Source organism: Pongo abelii, chromosome 18 (assembly GCF_028885655.2).
Source record: "Pongo abelii isolate AG06213 chromosome 18, NHGRI_mPonAbe1-v2.0_pri, whole genome shotgun sequence".
Taxonomy (NCBI): Eukaryota; Metazoa; Chordata; class Mammalia; order Primates; family Hominidae; genus Pongo; species Pongo abelii.
In genome coordinates, this window is record NC_072003.2 from 31,124,827 (window position 1) to 31,151,488 (window position 26,662).

Here is a 26,662-nt window from a genome sequence, read left to right on the forward strand (position 1 = left end):
CCATTGCACTCCAACCTGGGTGACAGAGTGAGACTCCATCAAAAAAAAAAAAAAAGAAAGAAGGAAGGAAGGAAGGAAGGAAGGAAGGAAGGAAGGAAGGAAGGAAGGAAGGAAGGAAGGAAGGAAGGAAGGAAGGAAGGAAGGAAGGAAGGAAGGAAAGAAAGAGAAAGAAAGGAAAGAAGGAAGGAAGGAAGGAGAGGAAGGAAGGAAGGGAGAAAGAAAGAAAAGAAAGAAAGAAAAGAAAGGAAGGAAGGACGGAAGGAAGGAAGGAAAAGAGAGAGAGAATTGAAATGGGAGAAAGCGTGTGAAAATACTTGCCCTGTGCTTGGGTCCATAAATAAGAGCTTTTTAAAAATTCCTTCCCTGGATCCTAAGTTAGAGACACATGTCACTCCTCCCAAGGAGAGCCCAGGCATCTTCCCAAGCCAGAAGCAGGAGGCTGTAATTCTGCAACTTCAGCCTGAGCAGGTGGGGGGAACCTGGCAGGGCCACAGGCAAAATCAAGGGGGGTGGCCAGAGGCAGATGCCCAATGCTGGCAGAAGGTGTGCAGAGCATTGAGGGTCTGCCAAGTTACCCTTGGCATGGACATTGGGCACCCAGGTCTTGGTTGGCAGCAGAGATGTGGGCAACGAGACGGGGGGGTGGTCACTGAGGAGCCAGCATCCTTGGCTGAATCCCCAGATCCTGGGTCTGAGGGTCGTGACTTAATTCCATACCCCACCAGATGGTGTTGCTGAGGCTTCCATGGAGTCAGGAGGTGGGGAGAGGCGGGGAAGGCAGAGTCAACAGAGAGAGGCAGTAGCAACAGTTTCACAAAGTCAGCCAACCAATAACACGTGCTGACATGCATTATGCGCCTACCAACGTGTGTTCTAAGTGCTTTACATGCATCAATTGCTAATCTGCACGACAGCCTATGAGGCAGCTCCTATGACCATACCCATTTTACAGATGAAGAAACTGAGGCTGGTCAGACACGGTGGCTCACGCCTGTAATCTCAGCACTCTGGGAGGCTGAGGTGAGCAGATCACTTGAGCCCAGGAGTTCGAGACCAGCCTGGCCAACATGGTGAAACCCTGACTCTACTAAAAATACAAAATTAGCCAGGTACGATGGTACGTGCCTGTAATTCCAGCTACTCGGGAGGCTGAGGCAGAAGAATCACTTGAACCTGGGAGGCGGAGGTTGCAGTGAGCCAAGATCATGCCACTGCACTCCAGCCTGGGCAATAGAGTGAGACGTCATCTCAAAAACCAAAAAGCAAAACAGAAAAAGGGAGAGAGAAAGAGAGAAAGAAAGAAAAGAAAGAAAGAAAGAAAAAGAAAGAAAAAGAAAAGAAAGAAAGAAAGAAAGAAAGAAGAAAGAAAGAAAGAAAGAAAGAAGAAAGAAAGAAAGAGAAAGAAAGAAAGAGAAAAAAAGAAACTGAGGCAGAGGGAGATTGAGTGAATCACTTGTCTAACATTACACAGCTAGTGGTGGAGCCAGGATTCCAATCAAGACAGCTCAGCACAGAGCCTTTGATTTGGTCATTCCTCTGTACTACATCTTAGCACAGCAGGCAGGTCCTAGTAAAATTCATTCCTCCTAAGGAAAGTCCCACACACCCTCCAGAGACCCCACACGTGGCAGGAGAACCTAGCAACCTTCCAGACATGCCCAGAGAAGTGGACTCAAATCTGGCTGGTTCAAAGTTTGACCCTGGTTCCGAGACCCAGATTCCACAAGCAGCAAAGCTTTTTGGCAGGTGCATGATTAATTTTCTCCATAGTTAGGTGCTTTCAACTTGCTGGGCGGGCAGAGAAGAATCAGTCCTGGTCCCCAGCAAATGCGGCCAGTGGGGAATGATTTTAACTGTTTGGCAAGGGCAAGAGTTCATACACCTTTGCTGGCCAGATTCAAGGAATACTGCTGGGGGGAAAAAATGCCAACAGATCTTGCGTGAAGCTTCTCCTCTCACTATCTGGGCTGGCGGCAGAGCCTTGGCAAGCACTTCCTTGGATTCTCCGGAGGCCTCTGCCAGTTCAACTGACGGGGCAGCAGATGGCACACACTTCTCTGCTGATGATATTTTGATTTATTTATCTCTTACAGATGGTACCATGCCTTGATTTCTGGTAGGAGTCCAAAATGCAGGTCAACTTTCTGGGGATAATCGTTTCTACAAGTGGATGAAATACTGAAGACTAAAACCCCACTTGGCATCATGACTGCAACACTGTGGCCTCCAGACATACGTTGCTTGGGCATTTGGGGCATTTTGTATAAATCAAGAGAAGAATTTTGTTCTCAAGAATGTTAAAGCTGAAGAAGCTAAATGCTTATCTAAAATTAGAATTATAGTGATTAAATAAATGTAAGAGATTTAAACTTACAGAGTCCTGAATTCAAGTCTCAGCTCTGCCACGTACAAGCTCTGTGACCCAGGGGTCAGACTCTCTGGGTCTTAGTTTCCACATCTGTAAAATGGTTATAAAATTGTCACCTCTACCACATAAGGTATGGCAGAAACAGCTAGCTATCTACCAAAAGAAGCGATCTTCTGTAGTGTGGAGTTATTGCTAAGAAGTAGCTGCCCTGGCCAGGCACGGTGGCTCATGCCTGTAATCCCAGCATGTTGGGAGGCTGAGGAGGGAGGAACACTTGAGGCCAGGAATTTGAGACAAGTCTGGGCAACACAGCAAGACCTTGTCTCTATAAAAAACAAAAAATGAGCCGATGTGGTGACACGCACCTGTAGCCCTAGCAACTCAAAAAGCTGTGGTGGGAGGATTACTTGAGCCCAGGAGTTCAAGGCTGCAGTGAGCTATGATTTTGCCATTGCACTCAGCCCAGCCAGGTACAATATTTCCCAGCATCCCCCGCATCCCAGTGGGGTCATGTGAGTTATGGGTCATGTGACTAGTTCCTGCCAATACCGTGTGTGTGCGTGAAGTGAGGCACTTCCTGGGGGAGGGCTTTTATGAAATGGGTGTACCCTCTCTTTCCTCTTCCACCTAGATGCAAAGGGCTCTAAGGCTCCATGAAATGCAACAATTTGAAAGTTGCATAGTCCCCCAGGTTAGTCTATTTTGCGTTGCTATAAAGGAATACCTGAGACTGGGTAATTTATAGAGAATGAGGTTTATTTGGCTCCTGGCTCTGCAGGCCATATAAGCATGGTATCAGCATCTGCTCTGCTTCTGGTCAGGCCTCAGGAAGCTTTTACTCATGTTGGAAGGTGAAGGGGGAGTAGGCGTATCACATGGTGAGAGCAGGAGCAAGAGAGAGGAGAGGGAGGAGGTTCCAGTTTCTTTAACAACCAGATCTTGCATGAACTCATTGTCGTGGGCAGGGCACCAAGTCATTCATAAGGGATCCACGCCCATGACCCAAACACCTCCTACCAGTCCCCACCTCCAACATGGGGGATCACATTTCAACATGAGATTTGTAGGGGACAAATTACCAAACCATATCATCCCAAAACACTATGTAGAGTAGAACTGCCATCCACCAGGACCACCTGTGCTGACATGTTACATGAGCAGGAAACAACTAGCTGGGCACAGTGGCTCACACCTGTAATCCCAGCACTTTGGGAGGACAAGGCAGGAGGATCACTTGAGTTCAGGAGTTTGAGACCAGCCTGGACAACATGTTGAAACCCTGTTTCTACTGAAAATACAAAAATTAGCTGGGCATGGCAGTGCATGCCTGTAGTCCCAGCTACTCAGGAGACTAAGGAAGGAGGATCACTTGAGCCCAGGAGTTTGAGGCTGCAGTGAGCCCTGATCATGTCACTGCACTCCAGCCTGGGTGACAGAGCAAGACTCTGTCTCAAAAAAAAATAATAAAAACAAAAATAATAAAAGAAAATAAACTTCTACTGTTACTCCATTGACATTTCAGGGCTTATTTGTTAGAGCAGCTAGTGCTGCCCTACGCATAGGGTAGCTGGAGATAAATGAGGTAATACATGTGAGGCACATGGTGCAGGACAAGGACTCAGTTTCAGGGAAGCTTGATAAATTAAAGAATTGTGATTTTTGTAATGTCATCCCTTATGTTTGGTTTGGTTTAAAGCAAGGCAAATATTTTTCCCCTTATCTCAGTCTTCTTTCTGCCCTTTTTCTAAATATAGACATGGGGTCTCACTATGTTGCCCAGGCTGGTCTCAAACTCCTAGGCTCAAGCAATCCTCCCTCCTCAGTTATCCTATCTCATTCTCCAAGAGCATGCTTTGAAAGAGAAATCAAAATGGGGGGCAGGGATATTGGGGAGTTTTTTTGGAGGCATACTAAGGCTGACACTGTGAGATTGTGGCCCATGATTATCTGCATCTCAGCTTGCAGGAAAACAGCCTGTTGCATGGCAAGAGTGATGCCATCTTGACGTGAAATTGCCATGATGAACAACGTTTGACTCCTGCAGCAAGGTCTTTAAACGACGCCTGTGGCATAAATAACCCCTGACAGAGAAACAATGCCCATAGCATAGATAACCCCTCGTCAAGATGCTTATCCAACATCCTCAGTGGTCATGAGTTTTGCAAGAAAGTCTGAGATGTGACCAGCTACGCATGGTTTTTATCCTAAAAGTTTGCTAGAGAAAGGATATTTTTTGGAGGTCGGTGTGGGAATCTACTGTTGCATGGCCGCAAGACACCACTTCTGTTCGTAAGCCCCTATTAATGTTTCTCTCTGAGAAACTGGATTTGTCAGCCTCTTTCTTTGGCATCTCAGCTCCCTCGGCCCTTGGAGGTGGGTTTGCCTGCTCACTGCAGAACGTGTAGCAATCCAACCAGGAGCTGAGAGACCAAGAAATGGGCAGAGGAAATGAAGCATCCATGGGGGACATCCCAGGGTAGCCAGCCACTTCTATGTGGAGTGGTGTGGCTCATCTTTTGGACACTTTTGGCCCATGGCGTGAGTACAAGGATGCCCCAAAAATGCCAGGATCGCTGCTTCTGTGGGCTGCCCATTGGGTGACGGAAGCCCAGCTAGCAACAGAAGCAAAAGTAAAATGGCTTGAGGAGGAATTATCATTAGAAAGATTTTTTTTGGAGCGCTACAATCAGAAGTCAGCTTAATTAAAAGCTAATATTCAGGTTATAATTTTTTTCTAGATGGGGGAAGGCCTTTATCCTGTTTCTGGCATTTTTTTTCAGTCGACTGAAACACCTTTTTAAAAATTACATTTGATCCCTCTGTTTGGTGTCTTTTCTGTTGGTATAATTTTTATTTTTTTCCTTTTTTTTTTTTTGAGACAGCATCTTGCTCTGTCACTCAGGCTTGAGTGCAGTGGCACAACCATGGCTCACTGCAGCCTCGACCTCCCAGGATCAAAGTATCCTACTGCTTCAGCCTCCGGAGTAGCTGGGACTACAGGCACGCACCACCACGCCCAGCTAATTTTTGTACTTTTTGTAGAGGTGGGGTTTTGCCATGTTGCCCAGGCGGGTCTCGAGCTCCTGGCCTCAAGCAATCTTCCCGCCCCAGCCTCCCAAAGTGCTGGAACTACAGGCATGAGCCCCCATGCCTGGTCTTGTTGGCATGATTTTTGCTCTTGCTCTTCCATTTTGTTCCACTTCTGCTCCTCCTGCCTTTTGCCATCTTTGATGCCAAATGAACCAATCTAGAGGAGACTTCCTGTGCCCCTGAGACCCTGATAGAGTCTGGATGTTTGTCCCCTCCAAATCTCATGTTGAAATGTGACCTCCACTGTTGAAGGTGGGGATTGATGGCAGGTGTTTGGGTCATGGGGGCAGATTCCTCATGAATGGCTTGGTGCCATCCTCATAGTAATGAGGGAGTTCTTGCTCTGTTAGTTCACTCGAGAGCTGGTTGTTTAAAAAGAGCCTGCACCTCCTCCCCTCTTTCTCTAGCTCCCTCTCTCACCATGGGACACGCTGGCTTCCCCTTCACCATCCGCCATGATTGGAAACTTCCGGCAGTCTCACCAGAAGCAGAAGCTAACACGATGCTTTCCGCTCAGCCTGCAGAACCATGAGCCAAATAAATCTTTTTTCTTTATAAATTACCCAGTCTTGGCCGGGCACGGTGGCTCATGCCTGTAATCTCAGCACTTTGGGAGGCCGAGGTAGGCAGATCACCTGAGGTCGGGAGTTCAAGACCACCCTGACCAACATGGAGAAACTCCATCTCTACTAAAAAAAATACAAAGTTAGCCAGACATGGTGGTGGGCACCTGTAATCCCAGCTACTTGGGAGGCTGAGGCAGGAGAATTGCTTGAACCCAGGAGGCAGAATTTGCAGTGGGCCAAGTAAGCCAAGATCACACCACTGCACTCCAGCCTTGGCAACAAGAGTGAAACTCTGTCTCAAAAAAAAAAACTACCCAGTCTCAGCTATTTCATAACAACACAAACAGACTAACACGACTCCTTGAGGAACACAGGAAGAGGTGCCACTGACCCCCTTTTTGGGGTTTTCTGCCTTCCTTGTGGGGTTCCAAGAGTCATGGGAAGGTTTCTCTGTGGTCTGAAACTCTGCTCCCTTTTGCATTGCTTTCTCCCATCTTTGAGGCTTTTGGGAGTACCAGGGATTACTTAGTACTATGACAGAATATGACCTTTGTGTGTGCCATGGCTGAAAAGTCATTGATGAGGGCTGCCATTTTGAGGGTGGCTGACGGTGTTTACAACGAGTGTTATTGCCGTAGGGAGGCTACTCCTTTCTTTGCATGTTTAGATTTAAAAAAGTGTGATCTGGCCAGGTGCAATGGCTCATGACTGTAATTTCAGCATTTTGGGAGGCCAAGGTAGGCAGATCTCTTGAGGCCAAGAGTTTGAGACCAGCCTGGACAACATGGTGAAACCCCATCTCTACTGAAAATACAAAAATTAGCTGGACGTGGTGGTGCGCACCTGTAATCGCAGCTACTTGGGAGGCTGAGGCAGGAGAATGAGAATCACTTGAACTCGGGAGGTGGAGGCTGCAGTGAGCTGAGATCACACCATTGCGCTCCAGCCTGAGCGACCGAGCGAGACTCCATCTCCAAAAAAAAAAAAAAAAAAAAAAAAACATAGAAAAGTGTGATTTGGATACCTAGAGGCTACGGTGGAAACACTTGCGACCGAGGGAAAGCCTCCCATGGGGGATGGGCTGATCACAAAGTGAGTTACTGGTGCGGGGTTACCCACCAGCATTGGGGGGAATGTCCTTGCAGTGGGGTACACTGTCCTTTGCACTGTCCGTGGTGCTTCTTTCTTCTGGGGGACTCAGGATCCAGTGTAAAAGTGGGACCTTGATTTGGGGAGACCTAAGTGTTCTGCCTTCCACCTGCACCTGCTTTTCATATGCTAACCATCTAAAATGAAATTGGTCTCAGTTGAGGCACAGTGGCTCACGCCTATAATCCCAGCACTTTGGGAGGCCGAGGCGGGCAGATCACCTGAGGTCAGGAGTTCAAGACCAGCCTGGCCAACATGGGGAAACCCTGTCTCTACTAAAAATACAAAAATTAGCTGGGCGAGGTGGCAGGTGCCTGTAATCCCAGCTACTCAGCAGGCTGAGGCAGGAGAATTGCTTGAACCCGGGAGGCAGAGGTTGCAGTGAGCTGAGATTGCGCCACTGCACTCCAGCCTGGGCGACAAAAGTGAACTCCATCTCAAAAAAATAAAAATAAATAAATAAATAAAAAGTTTTTAAATTGTTCATAAAATAAAATAGAAATGTCTTCAGAATTATCAGTATTAAATATAATGCAGATATTTGCCCCTGGGTCTATGGTCAGATGGGTTTAGGCTATCTCTGATGGATGTTTTAAGGTCATAAAACTGTTGCTTCTGCATGTGAATTTAAGTCTTACAGCCATTCGATTCTAGACTCTAAGCAAATGGCCATGGTGAGGCCGGGGGACATGTGTGGAGGTCTCCCTGCCCCTGCTGTGCCCCCTGGCTGTGCTGGGAAGGGTCAGACGTTATCTTCACAGCTCTGTCCTCTGCCTTGAGCTTTATAGTTGGTGTGTAAACTCAGGACCCAGACAAGCCTTGCCTTTCATAGCCATCCCTGGGTGCCATGTGGGTACTTGGGACCCAGAGTGACTGAGAAAGACATTAGAAAGGATACTAGTGGGCCGGGCGTGGTGGCTCACGCCTGTAATCCCAGCACTTTGGGAGGCCAAGGAGGGCGGATTACGTGGTCAGGAGATCTAGACCATCTTGGCCAACATGGTGAAACCCCGTCTCTACTAAAATACAAAAAACTAGCTGAGCGTGGTGGCGCGCACCTGTAGTCCCAGCTACTTGGGAGGCTGAGGCAGGGGAATCACTTGAACCCAGGAGGCAGAGGTTGCAGTGAGCCGAGATCGTGCCACTGCACTCCAGCCTGGAAACAGAGCAAGACTCTGTCTCAAAAAAAAAAAAAAAACAGAAAAGATAATCGTGTCATAGTTTCAGATTCCTTTCAGTAATTTCAAATCTTAAAGTCATGTCACATTAAATGAAGTAACAGATCGTCATAAAATGTCTGAGTCATTTCTAGGTAAAATACTGGAATATTAACTTTTAAACACAAGTTTAAGTTTATATACTTTAAATATATCTCTTAATAAACAAAAAATTAAGGAAACATCTTCCTGAAAAATTATGAAATAATTTTCATCCACAAATACTGATATAAGACAATACAAAATTACTTACTTCCTGGGTTTTTCACTGGAAATTAAGGTTACTAGGAGTTGAAATTATGGTAATTTAAACTACTAGATATAAGAGAAACAATTCTATATACAGAGTGTATAAAGAAAGCAAAATGTATTTTAGGTGAAGAAATGTTATTAAAAAGACATGAGGATGTGGTTTTTGCTGAAGGAAAGGTAATTTTTTCTAGTTTAGAGGTTACTTAAAGGTTGTTTCAAAATGAAGGAGAAATGGTATAGATAAAAATAAATGAATCTAAAAGTTGAGGTAAGAAAAAAGTAGAAAAAAATCTTATAAGCAGTTATAAAGGATTTGTGGGAATCTTATCTGTGTGGTCCAAAGCTGACTGAAATTGGATGGATTTGTTTATAGGGTTTTATTAAAATTAGCTTTTGTATTGATAATACACTAATATAAAAGTAAATTTTCATTTTCTCCTTTAAACAAGAATTTATGTCATATTAATGAGAGATACAATTTTTTTGTTTACCTTTTCAGTCAACTGCAATTTAAAAAAAAAAAAAAAAAAAGGAGAGGGCTGGGCCTGGTGGCTCACGTCTGTAATCCCAGCACTTTGGGAGGCCGAGGTGGGTGGATCACAAGGTCAGGAGATCAAGACCATCCTGGCTAACATGGTGAAACCCCGTCTCTACTAAAAATACAAAAGTTAGCCAGCCATGGTGGTACATGCCTGTAATCCCAGCTCCTCGGGAGGCTGAGGCAGGAGAATTGCTTGAACCCGGGAGGCGGATGTTGCAGTGAGCCGAGATTGTGCTGCTGCACTCCAGCCTAGGTGACAGAGCAAGACTCTGTCTCAAAAAAAAAGAAAGAAAGAAAGAAAAAATGGAGAGAAGGAGAGACAGTTTCATGCTTTCTTTATTAGGGCTTTGGATTTTTTGGAAAACTCAGTCTCCTCTCTATCAAAGAGTAAAGGTTTTTGCTTTTTGCCATCTTTGAATTATCGCTTTGGCTAAATGACTATTATTTTGCAGTCATCCAGGATCCTATTTTGATAAAGTGTTTTAAAGCTTTCTTACTTTGATATCAAGTGTTTTAAACCTTTGATATTTGACATACTTCCCAAAAGCAAATTTCAAATTCTAAACTTAAGTCTTCTTGACCCAAACTAACTTAGACATAACAAATATGCCCCTAAAAGGCCAAGAGAGATATACTAGGCTTATTTGTTATGTTAAAATTATATGGGCCAGGCGCGGTGGTTCACACTTCTAATCCCAGCACTTTGGGAGGCCAAGGCAGATGGATCACCTGAGGTCAGGAGTTCGAGACCAGCCTGCCCAACATGGTGAAACCCCGTCTCTGCTAAAATACAAAAATTAGCCAGGCATGGTGGCAAATGCTTGTAGTCCCAGCTACTTGGGAGGCTGAGGCACGAGAATCACTTGAATCCAGGATGCAGAGGTTGCAGTGTGCCGAGATCACACCACTGTACTCCAGCCTGGGCAACAGAGTGAGACTCAGTCTTAAAAAAAAAAAAAAAAAAAAAAAAAATTGTATGGGAAACATTGTCAAATAAGAAATGGTGTTTAATTTTCTTTGAGTTGTATTTGTATAAATGTGTTATTAATATGTGTCCCAAAATTGGAGGAAATTCCTAAAGGTCTGATGTGTCTTGGTATATGCAGTTAATTGCTTTATTCTGATTCTTTTTCCTAAAAGCTTTTTGCAAACCCTAAAGTGCTGTGTCTTCAAGGAAATTCATGGAAAGGACCCTGACAAGTCATCTTGAATAACAGCTTTCTGATAACTTTGGAGACGATACCATTAGGCTAGTAGAAACATCCAGGGCTCTTAATTAGCTGATGTGTTTATGAGGATTGCTAACCCAACATCAAGCAGAACAAGAATTACTCACATGGGTCTGAACTAATAAAGGACTGAAATCATTTTTATGACTTTTTGTTTGAACCATTGCTGTTTCTTTTTATGTTTTGTTCTTCAGAGTCAAAAAAATTTTTTTCTTTCTTTTGAGCTATTTTATATCTATGGCAATTGGGCAAAGTATACACTTGTGAGCAAAATTGAGACATTTACATTTCCCTCTAATTTCTCCATAATTTGGAAACTATTCATGAATATTCTTATTTTATTACAATATAGTTATTAACATACGTTCACTAAGAATACGTTTTCTTTTGCCACTGGACACATTGGAGATACTTATTATGCCAAGGTTTTGACTAGAATGGTGTATTTTTAGATATGACCATTCTGCTTTGAGGAATTGAGGTTGACTTAATAGAGCCAATAAAAGTCCTCTGGAAGACTGGCCTAGTTCCTTGTCTTATGGTTCCCTTGCAAGATTCCTGACCTGTGATAAATAAAGAATGTCACTTTCTAGCAGGTCCAGGAACCTCAAGATATTTTGGGACCTCAAGAAGAAAAGAATTCACCCAATTCATACAGGTAGTTCAGGCACATTTTGATGATGAATCTGTGACTTGGCCTCCTAAATCCAGACCTTTAAAAGTCTAATTCAAGTCTTTGCTATTGTGAATAGTGCTGCAATAAACATACGTGTGCATGTGTCTTTATAGCAGCATGTTTTGTAATCCTTTGGGTATATACACAGTAATGGGATGGCTGGGTCAAATGGTATGTAACAAACCTGCACGTTGTGCACATGTACCCTAAAACTTAAAGTATAATTTAAAAAAAAAAGTCTAATTCAAAATTCCTTATGTAAGTTCCAGCAAAGCCAACTTAAAAAGAGTCTATGTGGTCAATTGCTAGTCTTGCTCCACCTTATGCAAATAATCGGGCCAAGTATAGTAAGGCTAAAACTTATTTTGCAAATAAACTGGGTCTTACTACGATTTTTCTTTGGTAGGAAAGGGGAATTGGAGACAGAAAAACTACTTTCAGAAGAAAACTATAACACACCTGTTATTAGATTCCAGCCTTGACAGTTGTTTCTGAGCTTTTATTATTTGCCTACAATTTGGAGTGAATGCTGAATTATTTCCTGGCTACAACAAGTCTCTAAAGGAGAACTGGGTTTTAATTTTCTTCGTGATGTTTTTAGTTTGCTCCCTGATAGAACAGGTTCTCTGTTTGTTGTTTTTGTTTTTTTTCATTCTGGCATATAAATTCTCTTTTTGATTGTAGTATTTCAGTGCATTATATTTCTTTTTTTTTTTTTTTTTTTTTTTTTTTTTTTTTTTTTGAGATGGAGTCTCGCTCTATTGCCCGGGCTGGAGTGCAGTGGTGCAATCTCGGCTTACTGCAACCTCTGTCCCCCCGGTCCAAGTGATTCTCCTGCCTCAGCCTTCTGAGGCTGTAGCTGGGATTACAGGCATGTAGCTGGGATTACAGGCATGCACCACCACACCTGGCTAACTTTTGTATTTTTAGTAGACACGAGGTTTCGCCATGTTGGTCAGGCTGGTCTCAAACTCCTGACCTGAGGTGATCCACCTGCCTCAGCCTCCCAAAGTGCTGGGATTACAGGCATGAGCCACCCTGCCTGGCCCATATTTCTACTATTCAAATTATTAATGCTATGTATCTCTCATTGTTTTACTTATTCTGAGAAAACCAAAATCATGGTATTCCAAAGACTAGAGATTATTCAACAAAGGCTGCGAATCTCCCTCATTCAGAATCCTACTGGGCCCAATCTATTTCCCATTGCCAATGCACTGCTGATAAATCTATACCATACCAAGCATCTTCTCTCTAGACCCAGGGACTATCCCAGGAGAGGTGGGTGAGTGAGATTGTCAGGGCAGGTTTCCAGGGGTGGAGCGTAAGAAAACAGCCTGTTGCGTGGCAAGAGCGACGCCATCCGGAAGTGAAACCCCCATGATGACTGATGTTTGACTCCTGCAGCAAGGTCTTTAAGCAATGCCTGTGGCATAGATGACCCCTCTTCAAGATGCTTATCTAACCTCCCTATTGATGATGAGTTTTGCAAGAAAGCCTGAGGTGTGACCAGCTATGCATGTTTTACCCTAAAGGCTTGCTAGATAAAGGATATTTTTGGTTGAGCCCGGTGGCTCATGCCTGTAATCCAAGCACTTTGGGAGGCCGAAGTAGGTGGATCACCTGAGGACAGTTTGAGACCACCCTGGCCAGCATGGTGAAACCTCGTCTCTACTAAAAATACAAAAAACTAGCCAGGTGTGGTGGCGTGTGTCTGTAATCCCAGTTACTTGGGAGGCTGAGGCAGGAGAATCACTTGAACCTGGGAGGCCAAGGTTACAGTGAGCTGAGATTGTGCCACTGCACCCCAGCCTGGGCAACAAGAGTGAAACTCCATCTCAAAAAAAAAAAAAAGAATATTTTCTGGAGGGTGGGTGTGGGGAGCCACTGTCTCTCAGCCACCAGACATATCACTTCTGTTACTAAGTTCCTATTAAATTTTTTTTTTCAAAGAAGCCAGATTTGTGAGACTCATTCTTGGGCCTCTCGGCTCCCTCAGCCTTTGGAGATAGGTTTGCATAGATCTGCTCATTGCAGAATACGCTTCTTCTTCTGTCCTCCCTTGACATACAATTATCCAGCTCTGCTAGAGATGGAAGCAGGAATTTAGGGATCACGGAGTCCACCACCCTCAGTTTCCAGATACAGAAACCATGGCCCAGGGAGGGCCTTGGGTGATTTGAGATCTCATCATGAGTCAGATATTAAGCTGAAATTAGGACCCACGTCCTCCACCTTATAATCTAGAAGAAGGTATGAGGGAATGAGGTCTCCACAGTCCCTGCCTACAGAAAATAATAACAGCTAATGTTTATTGAGAACTTACTATGTGCCAGGTGCTATTGAAATGTCCATATGCCTAATTCTCATAATAACTACATGAAAGAGGTACTATTATTATGCCCATTTTTGAATGGAGAAACAGAAGTACAGTGAGGTTTAGTACCTGAGTCAGGATTCCGGCCCAAGCACTCTAACTCCAGAGTTTCCACTTGCTTTTTTTTGTTGTTGTTAAGACAGAGTCTTGCTCTGTCATCCAGGCTGGAGTGCAGTGGTGCAATCTTGGCTCACTGCAACCTCCACCTCCCGGGCTCAAGCGATTCTCATGCCTCAGCCTCCCAAGTAGCTAGGACTACAGGCATGCACCACCATGCCCAGCTAATTTTTTGTATTTTTAGTAGAGACAGAGTTTCACCATGTTGCCCAGGCTGGCCTCGAACTCCTAAGCTCAGGTAATCTGCCAACACAGCCTCCCAAAGTGCTGGGATTACAGGCAAGAGCCACCGCGCCTGGCCCAGAGTCCCCACTTTCAATCATATTTGGAGGAATGTAACTTGTAGGAAGGATTTTATCTAGTCTGTTGCACTCCAGACAGTAGAACCAGGCTCAACAGGCCCAAGGAGAGGGACTCTGCCCAATATAATCAAAGAATGGCCCAGCCTCGAAAAAAGCCCCTATGCAATGGCATTAAACTTTCCAATGGCGTAAGTGAGAGAGGAGAAAGGAAGAAGCTGGTCAGGCAGGCAGTTAGAGTGGGTCCTTAGTTGAATTCTTTCAAGCAAAAGAACAGCTTACAAGCACAGATAAGGAAACTTGCACATGGGGGCTTGCCTAAGACATGCCCACAGCCGTACAGATAAGAAAGGCTACACAGATGACTTGCCCAGACATGTCCGCAATGGAAAATTCTGTCCCTTGACACATGTGGAGAAAGGGGAACAAAGTAATATGCAGTAACTCAAGCTAAGGGTTCACATGTGCACTAAGAGGACAGGGTGGAGCTACCAGAAATTCATGCCTTATGCAAATGAGACACTCAGGCCTCATCCATTTCTTATAAAAGCCTTTGCATTCAACTGTAAAAACGGCAACCCTTTTCCAGGCCCCTACTCTGCACAGGAGAGCTTTCTTCTTTTGCTTGTTAAACTTTTGCTCCAACCTCATCCTTTGTGTCCATGCTCCTTAATTTTCCTAGTCGTGAGACAAAAAACTCCAGGTGATACCTCAGGAGAGACTGCTACAATGGCTACATTGTGGTGCATTGGTGAGACTGTAACATAAGGATAGGAGAAAGGCTTGAACCACCAAGGGGAGATGTTGCCAAGATATTCAAGCAGCTCATGGAGGATGGGGCTGGGCCAGTGTTTTCTCAGGTCCCTCGGGGGGGTTCAGAATGGTGGGGGAATGTGGCATTAAACTACACTGAATTGTGTCATAGGGAACAATTCTCCCTCTAATTCCTTTCCAACCCTTCAGATGACTTCCAAAAGAAAACGTCAGTTTTGTGCAAGCCTGTCTTTAACATTGCTCTAACTCTTGCTAATAATACTTCCTAATACTTCCTGTTTCAAAAAGAAAAAAAGACCACAATATCCAGCTAGAGTTTGATGGCATTATTTTTCTTTTACGCTCACATGTGCACACATGCACACACACACGTGCACATATATATTTCTTCTATTTTGGTGAGTTTTACTGGTTTTCCACTCCCAATTTTGATCTAAAGTTCCCCTTTTACATTCATTTTTGTAAGAAGACTGTGAGTCAATAAAAAAAAATAGTAGAAGATAAATCTGTGACTAGAAATAAATTAATAAAGGTGATATGAAAATAGCCAAAGTCTGGAAACACTGAGATAAAATAATTCTCTGCTTCTAGGCCCACTCCAGGCTGAGAGGTCACAGGGCCACCACATTGCACATAACAGAGCACCATTCACATTGTGGTTTACAGGAACAACATTCCCTGAATCGTGCAGTGCACAGCCCGTGCGGCTGTACACAGCTGCCATGGATATTTTTAGAGTTACAAATATCCCAAACATACGAGGGAAGAGAGATAATCTTCTGGCCGGCTGCCCTGAAGTTGGCAGCCAAAGTTTCTCCCTCCAAATTGTGTTATTTTCTGTTCGTGATCTTCCTACAGCAACCCCAAGTTCAGGGGACCACCACGCAGCACAAGCAGCACTGGGTCTCAACCCAACCTCGAGAAGAATGGGAGAAACAGGCCCAGGGCTCTCCTCAGGGGAGACTCACGAACATAATCCCAGCAAGGCTGCAAAAAGATGAACTGCACGTTCAAGTGTAAAGGCAGCAGGCAGACATTCTCAGACACGAACGCCCTTGGAGAATATAGTATCCATGAGCCATTCTTGAAAAAGCTAGCTGACATTGAAATACAGCTTACCAAGGAAGAATCACAATAAGCCCAAGAATGGAGAAATCATAATAAAACCCCACGGTGGGTAAAGAATCTATGTAAACACATAACCAAAATGAAACAACTGGAGATATTGTAGTTGGAACACCTCGATGCTGTAAAAATCATATATGCACCAAAAATCAGGAAGTCAGAGGCAGGAAGAACTGTAGTCACCACGTATTTCTTAGAAGAAATCTAGTATCAGAAAGATCTTGTTTAAAGACGGCAGGGACACACTTCTATCCCCCTCCCCTGCAAAACCACAAAGATAATTATCTCCCCCAAGGTTACAAGGGCCAGGCAGAAGAGAATGGAGAGTGGAATTCAGGCCTGACACATGAACACAAAGTGGGCCTCACTTGTCGTAAGGGACACCAGTCCCAGTGGCTCTTGAACTCCTGGCCACAAGCAATTCTCCCACCTCAGCCTCCCAAGTAGCTGGGATTACAGGCGTGCACCACCGCACCTGGCTCCAGTAGGCTCTCAAACCCAGGGCCATTGAAGAAGGACCTCTCAGGTCTTAGGAAGTTCCTGTACTGATTAAAACACACACACACACACACACACACGCACACACACACACAGCCAGTCACAGTGGCTCACACCTGTAATCCTAGCACTGTGGGAGGCCAAGATGGGAGGACCGCTTGAGCCCAGGAGTTTGAGACCAGCCTCGGCAACATAGTGAGACCCCATATCTAAAAAAAGAAAAAACAACTTTTCTTTAAGTAAAAACACACACAAGAAAACGAACTTACTCTCAGCCATACCAACCCAGTCCTAAACAGCGCCCTCTCTCTCTCTCTGTCACTCACACTCATTTCTCTCTGGGTCCATTGCCTCAGCCTCTCCTCTGGACTTCTTGCTTTCACACCATCAGCCACAGGAATACTTGTAGAACCCATAACTGAATTCTGCTCAGGAACCTCCAATTGCCTTTAGCTCTCACCAGAATTGTGCCCTCAAACACTTATGAAAAATGTGGACTCCTAAAGATGCATATTCTTATAACCCAACAATTCCATTTCTTGGAACTCATCTTACATGTGTGCAAAATTACACAAGGTCAAGATCATTCATTGCAACCTTATTTTAATGGCAAAGGACTGGAAATAACCTAAATTTCCATTAATTAAATAAGAAACATACATTCAACTTATGGAAGGATCATGCCAATTAAAATGAACAAGGCTACTCTCTCTCTCTCAGAATATAATTTTAATTAATATTCATACAGACTATTAATAGTACATGGAAAAGTGGGGATCTCACTGAAGTTTGAGACCCACTGCTCATCCAGAATAAGTCTACACAACTCTGCCTGGCCCTTTTGTCTAGTGTGGTCTCTTGACATTCTCCATCAGATGCTCTATTCATTTTCCATTGCTGCTGTAATGAATTAACACAAACAAAACATAATGGCTAAAACAATGCAAAATCTTTACCTTATAAATCTTTTTCCTTTTCCTTTTTCTTTTTCTTTTTCTTTTTTCTTTTTTAGACAGTGTCTCACTCTGTGCAGTGGCTCTATCTCGGCTCACTGTAGCCTCTGCCTCCCAGGCTCAATCAATTCTCCTGCCTCGGCCTCCTGAGTCGCTGGAATTACAGGCATGTGCCACCACCCCCGGCCAATTTTTGTATTTTTTAGTACAGACAGGGTTTCACCATGTTGGCCAGGCTGGTCTCGAACTTCTGACTTCAGGTGATCCACCCACCTCGCCTCCCAAAGTACTGGGATTCCAGGCATGAGCCACCACGCCTGGCCTTGTCTTACAATTCTATAGGTCAGGAGTCCACCATGGTTCTCACTAGGCTAAAATCAAGGTGTAGGCCCAGCCACATCCCCTAGAGGAGGCTCCAGGGAAGATATCATGTCCTTGCCTCTTCCACCTTCTCCTAGATGCCCACATGCTTTGACTCGTGGTTCCCAATGTTCGAAACCAGCCATGTCAAATCTCCCTTCTTTCACAGACACACCTCTCCCTCTACCTACAGCTGGGAAGTGTTCTCCACTTTTTTTTCTTTTTTTTTTTTTTTGAGACAGAGTTTCGCTCTGTCACCCAGGCTGGAGTGCAGTGGTGTGATCTCGGCTTACTGCAACCTCTGCCCCCTGGGTTCAAGCAATTCTCCTGCCTCAGCCTCCCAAGTAGCTGGGATTACAGGCGCACACCACCATGGTTCTCCACTTTTAAGGACTCATGGAATGAAGTCAGGCCCATTTGGATACTCCAGGATAACCTCCCATCTCAAAATCCTTAATGTAATCACATCTGAGAAAGTCCCTTTGCACCACGTAAGCTAACACAGTCACGGGTTGGGTTACAAAGTTTGTGACGTGGACATCTTTGCTTGTTTTCTATTGTTGATTTTATTTATTTTTATTGTTATTATTTATATTTTTTTATTTCAGTGCTTTAGGGGTCCAAGTTGTTTTTGGTTACATAGATGAATTGTGTAGTGGTGAAGCCTCAGATTTTAGCACCCCCATTACCCAAGCAGTGTCCATCGTACCCAATATGTAGTTTTTCATCCCTCACTCCCTCCCACCCTCTCCACTTTTTTTTTTTTTTTTTTTTTTTTTTTTTTTTTTTTTTTTAGATAGAGTCTCACTCTGCTACCCAGGCTGGAGTGCAGTGGCATGATCTTGGCTCATTGTAACCTCCACCTCCCAGCTTCAAGCAATTCTCCTGACTCGGCCTCCCAAATAGCTGAGATTATAGGCATGTGCCACCACTCCCAGCTTTTTGTATTTTTAGTAGAGATGGGGTTTCACCATGTTGGCCTGGCTGGTCTTGAACTCCTGACCTCAGGCAATCCACCCACCTCGGCCACCCACAATGTTGGGATTACAGGTGTGAGCCACCGCGCCTGGCCCCTCCCCACTTCTGAGTCTTCCACGTCCACCATACTACTCTATGTGCCTTTGCATACCCATAACTTAGCTCCCATTTACAAGTAAGAACATACAGAATCTGGTTTTCTATTCCACAGTTACTTCACTTTGAATAATGGAAAAATACGGGATGCTTCATGAATGTGTGTGTTATCCTTGCACAGAGGCCATGCTAATCTTCTCTGTATCATTCCAATTTTAGTGTATGTGCCACCAGAGCAAGCACTCATGTGGACATCTTCGGAGTGGGCAACATTATTCTACCTAGCACAGATACCCTATATCCCCAGCTACCAAAGCATTTGTCACATCTCATCAAACACAAGACCTCACCAGGCGCGGTAGCTCCTGCCTGTAATCCCAGCATTTTGGGAGGTCGAGGCAGGAGGATTGCTTGAGGCCAGGAGCTCAAGGGCAGCCTGGGCAACATAGTAAGACCCCATATCTTTAATTTACAAAATTAAAAAATTAGCTGGGCATGGTGGCATGAACCTCTAGTCCCAGCTACTCGGGAGGCTGAGGCAGGAGGATCATTTGAGCCCAGTTCAAGGTTGCAGTGAGCTGTGATCACGCCACTGCCCTCCAGCCTGAGCAACAGAGTGAAACCTTGTTTCTAAAAAATAAATCAATAAATAATTTTAAAAAAAAAAACCCAAGACTTCATGACTATGGACCAGTCCCTCCACCTGAAATGCTTTCTCATCTGCCCAAATGCTACTCAGATGTTCAAGGCTGAACTCAAAAGCCCCTTCCTCCATGAAGCCCTCTCTGATTTCCCCCAAACAGAGTTAATGACACAGCCAGCACTTTAAAAAAGTCCCTCTATATGACACGTGTCACTTGGCATTTGAATTATATGTTTACTTGTACATCTCTCAGTAGCCTACAAGCAATTTAAGAGTGAAAACGGACATATTCAACCACACGTTCCCACCATTCATCACAATGCCTGGTGCATAATAGGGTTTAATATTTAATAATCAATGATTGGGTCAGGCGCAGTGGCTCACACTTGTAATCTCAGAACTTTGGGAGGCCAAGGCGGGCAGATCACTTGAGGGCAGGAGTTCAAAACCAGCCTGGCCAACATGGTGAAATCCCATCTTTACTAAAAATACAAAAATTAGTTGTGTGTGGTGGTGCATGCCTGTAATGCCAGCTACTCAGGAGGCTGAGGCGCCAGAATCACTTGAACCTGGGAGGCTTCAAGGGTTGCAGTGAGCCGCAACAATGATAATAATAATCACTGATGGAATGAATGACCAAATCCTTTCTATTTTACCATGGAGTGCACTATTTAATACATAATCCAAAATATGATTTTATGCATCTGTTGTTATTCCACATGCCTGGCCCATCATGGGAACTCTATAAACATTTGCTGCATAAATAAATTAATACTCATACCTAATATTTATTGAACATTTTCTATATGCCGGCATTTAGCTAAGCTCTTATAAGCTCTGCCTCCCTAACTTAATTCTTCACAATACCTCTCAAGGGAGTACTACTGTATTTGTTTGGGTAGTTAATACTAGCTGCTGTTACAAACACCTCAAAATCTTAAAGGTTCTTTCTTAGCTGCTTCTCCTGAATGACTCATATCCATGCAGTGAATCAGGGATCCAGGCTCCTTTTATGGTGTAGCTGCACCACAGATGAGGGAGAGAAAGTAGAGGGAGGACACACAGTATATTTGTCCACCTCAGCCCACCACTTCCACTCATATCCCGTTGGCCAGACTAGTCACATGGCCATTCCAAGTGCAAAGGATGCTGGGACATGCAGAGGAACTCAAGGCTACTGATAAACATAGAGTCACAGCTGCAATCATCATCTTCCTCATCATACAGTGGAAGAAACAGAGGTTCAGAGGAATGGAGACACGGCTCAAGTCCTTTTAGCTACTGTGTGTGAGACGAGTTCAACCTCAGATCTGTCTGCCTGCATAGACCCAGCCCTTAACCATTACTTGCTCACATGTGACATTCTGTGCGCTCAAAAGTTAGGCCACAGCAGGGCGCAGTGGCTCACGCCTATAATCCCAGCACTTTGAGAGGCCAAAGTGGAAGGATCGCTTGAGCCCAGAGTTCTGAGACCAGCCTGGGCAACATAGTGAGACCTCGTCTCTACCAAATAATTCTAAAAATAATAATAGCAAAAATAAAAAGTTAGGCCACCTCAGAGAGTGAAGCCTAGGATCTTGCTGCATGGCGAGAAGGACTCCACCCTGGGATGGGACATTTCCTCTGGACAATCCCCAGCAGATAATCCACGAAGAGCTAATCAGGAGTTGGCTGGGTCTTGCATTTTACTATCTATTTGCTTAGTCCTGCCAGAATCCGTTTATTCATGAGCATCTAAACGATGACATGAGGCAGATGTTACGTGCTGATTTTCCCCTCCGGACTGGTGCAAGAGGGGAAATGAAATCTATTTTTTTAAGCGAGCACCAGATGAAGCTTGAACAAAACCAATACCTCTTGCCGGACAAGCAGCTCTCTAAGCTTCCCACAGACACTCTCAGAGTGTCATTTCTGGGGTTTATTTGGCAGTTGTTTACTGCCTGGAAAGAAATACTGCTCCTTCCTGGATACATCTCTCCTCTCCTCCTTCTACAACCTTCCCCCAACAGTGTTAGCCCTTTGCCCTTGTAGTTTAAAATTGTAATAAAAAATTTCCCCTTGACCCCCCCGTTGCTTTGCCAGGAACCAATCCAGAGTCAACGCCCTCTTTCCAAACCCCACCATTCTTCTTGCCTGTTCCTTATCTTCCAGCATCAGCATCTCCATACTGAGACAATTGCAATTACAAGTCAATTCTCAATTATTCAGGGCTGATTATTCAGGGAGTGGATTGCTCAGGCTTTCTGCTTCCCCCTCTCTCTGTGGGCTTCGTTCTACTCATTAGCAGCACCACCAGCAGACAAGAAAGGAAAAGTTTGCTGAACTCCCATCCCTCAAAACCACTGGCTGGTTAGCCATTTCTGTTTGGCCAGGGAGGCGACTGGGATCCTGGACTTTATCTGTCCATGCTGCCTCTTCCCCAATTCACATAGATAGTGCAGAATTGCCGTCATTTTTCCAGGAAAGGGAGGAGAGGTAGAGCCAACGCCAGCCTGGGTCTTTCAACCCCAGGGCTACTCCCACCAGCCTGTGACGTCTGTGTGCTTGACAACAGCGTGTGCCCACGTGGAAGTGTATGCGTGAGTGTGCACAAGACACACGGTGTTGTCAGCTACAGCGTACAGCTTGATGGCAGGGGCTGTCTCTTTACAGCATGAAATATGTCAAGGGACCATTGTGTGATGGCATATCTAATAAATACAATGAATTTTCAAAAACAAATCAGAGAGAGGCAGATGAAAGGCAATTCACCGACACGTGAAATCGTCTCCTCCACCAGCTTACCCAAAACAGGGCTTGTTTTTAGACCAGAGGGCCTCTCCCAAGTCAAAGCCTCCGATCTTGGGGGATGTGAATCATAGTCCCTTACTGAAGGGTTGTAGGACAAACGGGGCTCCTCCTGGAAAGATCATTTTGTGGCCCTCTAGAGAAAGAACAGACACTGGCCCAGTGGATAGAGTATGTATCAGCCCAGAAGGGGGCCCAAGGTTGGCCCAAGCAGAACTGAGTCACCTCTGCTACAATCACCACTTCCTGCAGCCTGGCAGGCTGGTCTCCACCCGCTGCTTGGCAACCTTCAAACTATCATCTACAAGGGCAGAGCAGCCTATGTATAGGCAAGAATGGGGTTCCTGTGTGGGGAGAATGAGATGGGTCTTTTAACTCTCTTCCAGCAAACCTGGCCAAACTCCTGGCAGTCTAACTCTGGGCCATCTTGCCTCATTTTTGCATTCAATCAATAAATACTCATTAAGCACCTACTACGCGCCAGGCTGTGTTGGAAGCACTGAGGATTCAGTGGTGCGCAAGACGTGATGTTTTCATTCCAGCAGGAGAAACAGATGTAAACAAGTCAACAAATAAATAAACAACAGATGGTGATATGTGCTCTGAATAAAATAAAACAGGATGCTGTGATGGAATAACAGGGTGAGCGAGGCTTCTCTGATGGGCTGATCAGGGCCTTTTCTACAAGAGAGAACATTCCAGCTCAAACCTGATGACGACAAGCTAGCCATGTAAAGATCCAGGGGGTGGCCAGACACTGTGGCTCACACCTATAATCCCAGCACTGTGGGAGACCAATACGAGAGGACCACTTGAGCCCAGGAGTTCAAGACTAGCCTGGGCAACATGGCAAGATCCCATCTCTACAAAAATGTTAAAAATTAGCCAAGCATGATGACATATGCCTGTAGTCCCAACTACTCAGGAGGCTAAGGCAGGGGGATGGCTTGAGCCCAGGGGCTGGAGTGAGCTGTATTCGCAGTGTACCACTGCACTCTAGCCTGTGACAGAGCAAGATCATGTCTCAAAACAAATTAAAAAGAAAAAAAGAGGCCAGGCGTAAGTTGCTCACGCCTGTAATCCCAGCACTTTGGGAGGCCGAGGCGGCAGGACCAGAAGGTCAGGAGATCAAGACCATCCTCGCTAACACGGTGAAACCCCGTCTCTACTAAAAATACAAAAAAAAAAAAATTAGCCAGGAGTGGTGGCGGGCGCCTGTAGTCCCAGCTACTCGGGAGGCTGAGGCAGGAGAATGGCGTGAACCCAGGAGGCGGAGCTTGCAGTGAGCCGAGATGCGCCACTGCACTCCAGCCTGGGTGACAGAGCGAGACTCCATCTCAGAAAAGAAAGAAAGAAAGAAAGAAAAACAAAAAAAAGATCCAGGGGGAGAGCATCCCAGGCAAAAGGCACAGCAAGTCCAAAGGCCCTGGGGCAGGAATGAACTTGGAGTGCTGGAGAAACAGCAAAGAGGCTGTTGTGAGCGAGTCCTGGGGCAATGGGAGAGGCCTGGGCCGGATTGCTCAGCCTCGTGCTGGGGCAGCCTTAAGGAGAAATGCTGCAGCTCTGGGAAGCCACTGAGGGCACCAAGCAGACGAGCACTGTGATCTGATTTGCATTCTTAAAAGCGCTATCTGGAGGCTGGGTGGCTGCAAAAGACAGAACCCACTCACAGGAGCTTGAGAATGGATGCTTGTTAACACAGAAGGATACACGAGCATCTCGCTGAACCCAGCAGCAGGGACTGCAGGAGACGGGAGCCATGGGAGCTGGGCAACCTCTCTCTGGCTGTCTCAGCCCCTCTCTGCTCCTCTGAACACAGGCCTGCCTCCCTCAAGCACTCCAGCCCTTGTTCCTGTGACCAGCCCTACAGAGGCCAACCCACCTCCCAGAGTTCTCCAAACTCCCAGGACAGAGGAGCCAATTGGCCCAGCTCAGGTCACATGTCCAGCTCTAGTGGCCAATCAGCATGGCCGGGTAGATCATGGCCTTGCAGGAAAAAATGGCCGCCAGCATGGCCATGACTGATGTTGGGGAATCTCCCAGAGGAGAAGGACTGGGCTGGACAGGTCTCTCCAAAGTGTCCGTTCCCCAGTCTTTCCCAGAATTCCCTCTGGCAGCCTTCCCTGATTTCCTCCAACCTGTCTCCATCTCAATCCCCACCCCCAACCCAACCAGGGGCCAGGGCTGGCCAGACCACAGGGTTCCTCGGACCTTAGGGAGCGGGGAGTTTCCCACTCAGGGCAACAGGGACCCCAGAAGCAGGGGCAACAAAGGGAAAAGGTCGAACCCAGAAAGATGGAGGCTGGGATCTAGAGGGCAGGAAGACTGCTCTGAAAAGCTTGAAGCCAGGAACCAGGAGCAGAAAAAGAAGAGTCAGTGAGGCAGGACGACACGGGCGGCACAGCTGCTGGTGCCCACTGTGAGTGTCACGCACCAGCCAGGCCTGGTGGGGCTGCTGGGCTGACGGCCACTCAGCCCGAGGCGCCTGTGTGCACAGCAGGGTGGAGCGGGCAGGAGAGAGCCCACAGGGTGGTGAGTGGGGGCTGAGCTTGGCTCCTCCTGCAGCTCAGAGGCCTCCGCTCTCAGAGAGGGTAGCTCTCTGCCCACTCTCCTCAGTGCCGGCTGCTCGCTTGCCGCCAAGGCCCCAAGAACAGCCGGTGTGGGCATCCAGGGATGCTGGCATCTGGGCCTTGGTCTATCCACAGTTTAATTGCAAAGGGGTGTCCTGGGAGGAACAGTGGCTGGAGGGGGATGAGGGAGCTGAGAGGGAGGAGGTGAGGGAGTTCCTGTCTCAGTAGGAGCTGAGGGCCAGAAGGAGGGAAGGACGGAAATCCAGAGAGCCAGAAGCAGTGGGAGAGAGAAGGGGAGAGTGAGTGAGGGAAAAAAAAAAAGGAGGCCGGGCAGGGTGGCTTACACTTATAATCCTAGGGCTTTGGGAGGCCAAGGCAGGAGGATTGCTTGAGGTCATGAGTTTGAGACCAGCCATGGCAACAGAATGAGACCCCATCTCTACAAAAAACACAAAAATTTACCAAGCATGGTGGTGCGTGCCTGTAATCCCAACTACTCAGGAGGCTGAGGCAGGAAGTTTGCTTAAACCCAGGAGGTGGAAGCTGCAGTGAGCTATGATTGCACCCCTGCACTCCAACCTGGGCAACAGAGCAAGACCCTGTCTCAAAATAAATAAACAAATAAAAGATAGAGAAAAAAAAATCAGAACAGAGTAAATCATAGACAAAGAGACCAAAATGGAGAGAGATGGAGACTGACGTGACAACAAAAACAGCCAGAGAGCCAGACTGAGGACTCCCTGGGCTCGAACCCAGCTGCCACAACTAATGACAAGTTACACTTATTTGTCCGCTAGGACTGCCATAAAAAGCACCACAAATAGGTGGCCTGAACACCAGACAGTTCTGTCTCACAGCTCTGGAGGCTGGAGGGCCAAAATTAAGAGGTTGGTAGGGCTGATTCCTTCTGAGGGCTGTGGGGGAAGGATCTGTTCCGGCCTCTCTCCTTTTTTCTGAGACGGGGTTTTGCTCTTGTTGCCCAGGCTGGAGTGCAATGGCGCGATCTCGGCTCACCGCAACCTCCACCTCCTGGGTTCAAGCGATTCTCCTGCCTCGGCCTCCCAAGTAGCTGGGATTACAGGCATGCACCACCATGCCCGGCTAATTTTGTATTTTTAGTAGAGACAGGGGTTTCACCATGTTGGTCAGCCTGGTCTCAAACCCCTGACCTCAAGTGATCTGCCCTCCTCGGCCTCCCAAAGTGCTGGGATTACAGCCCGGCCTGTCTCCCTGACTTGTAGATGCCACCTTCCCGTCCACATGGCATTCTCCCTGTAAGGGTTTGTATTTCTGCGTTTCCCCATTTTAGGAGGACATCCGCCATGTTGGATTAGGGCTCACCCAAAGGACTTCATTTTAACTTGATTACGTCTATAAAAACGTTCGCTCCAAATAAGGTCACATTCTGAGGTACTGGGGTTAGGAGTTCAACGTATGAATGGTGGGGGGAGGGGCATAATTCAACCTGTCACATTCCTTAACCTCTCTGTGCCTCAGTTTCCTCAGTGCCTCAGTTTCCTATTCCTAAAACAGGAATAATAATAGTACCTTCCTCAGAGGTGATTCTGAGGAGCCAGGCATAGAGCCCAGCAGGTAATAAAGGCTTAATAAGTGTTAATTACATTTTCATTGTTTTGTTATTATTTGGTGCATTTCGGCAGAATAACAGCCCCCTAAAACGTCCACGCTTTAATCTTTGGAAGCTGTAAATATGTTGCTTTACAAAACACAAGGGATTTTGCAGGTGTAATTAAGGTTGTAGCCCCTGAAATGGGGAGATGATCCATTATCCAAGTTGACCCAATGTCATCATGAGCCCATAATAGCAGAGAACATTCTCCAGCTGCAGGAAGAGAGGGGGAAGCCAGGTGAGAAAAATTCAGCCCACTGTTGCTGGCTCTGAAGATGGAGAAGACGGGGCGGGGGGGTCCCCAGCCAAGGAACAGGGTGACCTCTAGAAGCCAAGAACAGCCCTTCGTTTACAGCCAGCAAGAAAG

The 26,662-nt window shown here is 45.9% G+C and overlaps 1 protein-coding gene and 1 non-coding gene across 3 annotated transcripts in view; both read right to left on the minus strand.

The window, feature by feature from the left end:
- The window catches only part of GSG1L (GSG1 like), a 272,892-nt gene that overhangs the window by 188,167 nt on the left and 58,063 nt on the right, over nt 1-26,662 (minus strand). The window lies entirely within an intron of this gene.
- Nucleotides 18,802-18,908, minus strand: LOC112129513 (U6 spliceosomal RNA). The gene has a single exon (XR_002911904.1). It is a non-coding gene; the product is annotated as a U6 spliceosomal RNA (small nuclear RNA).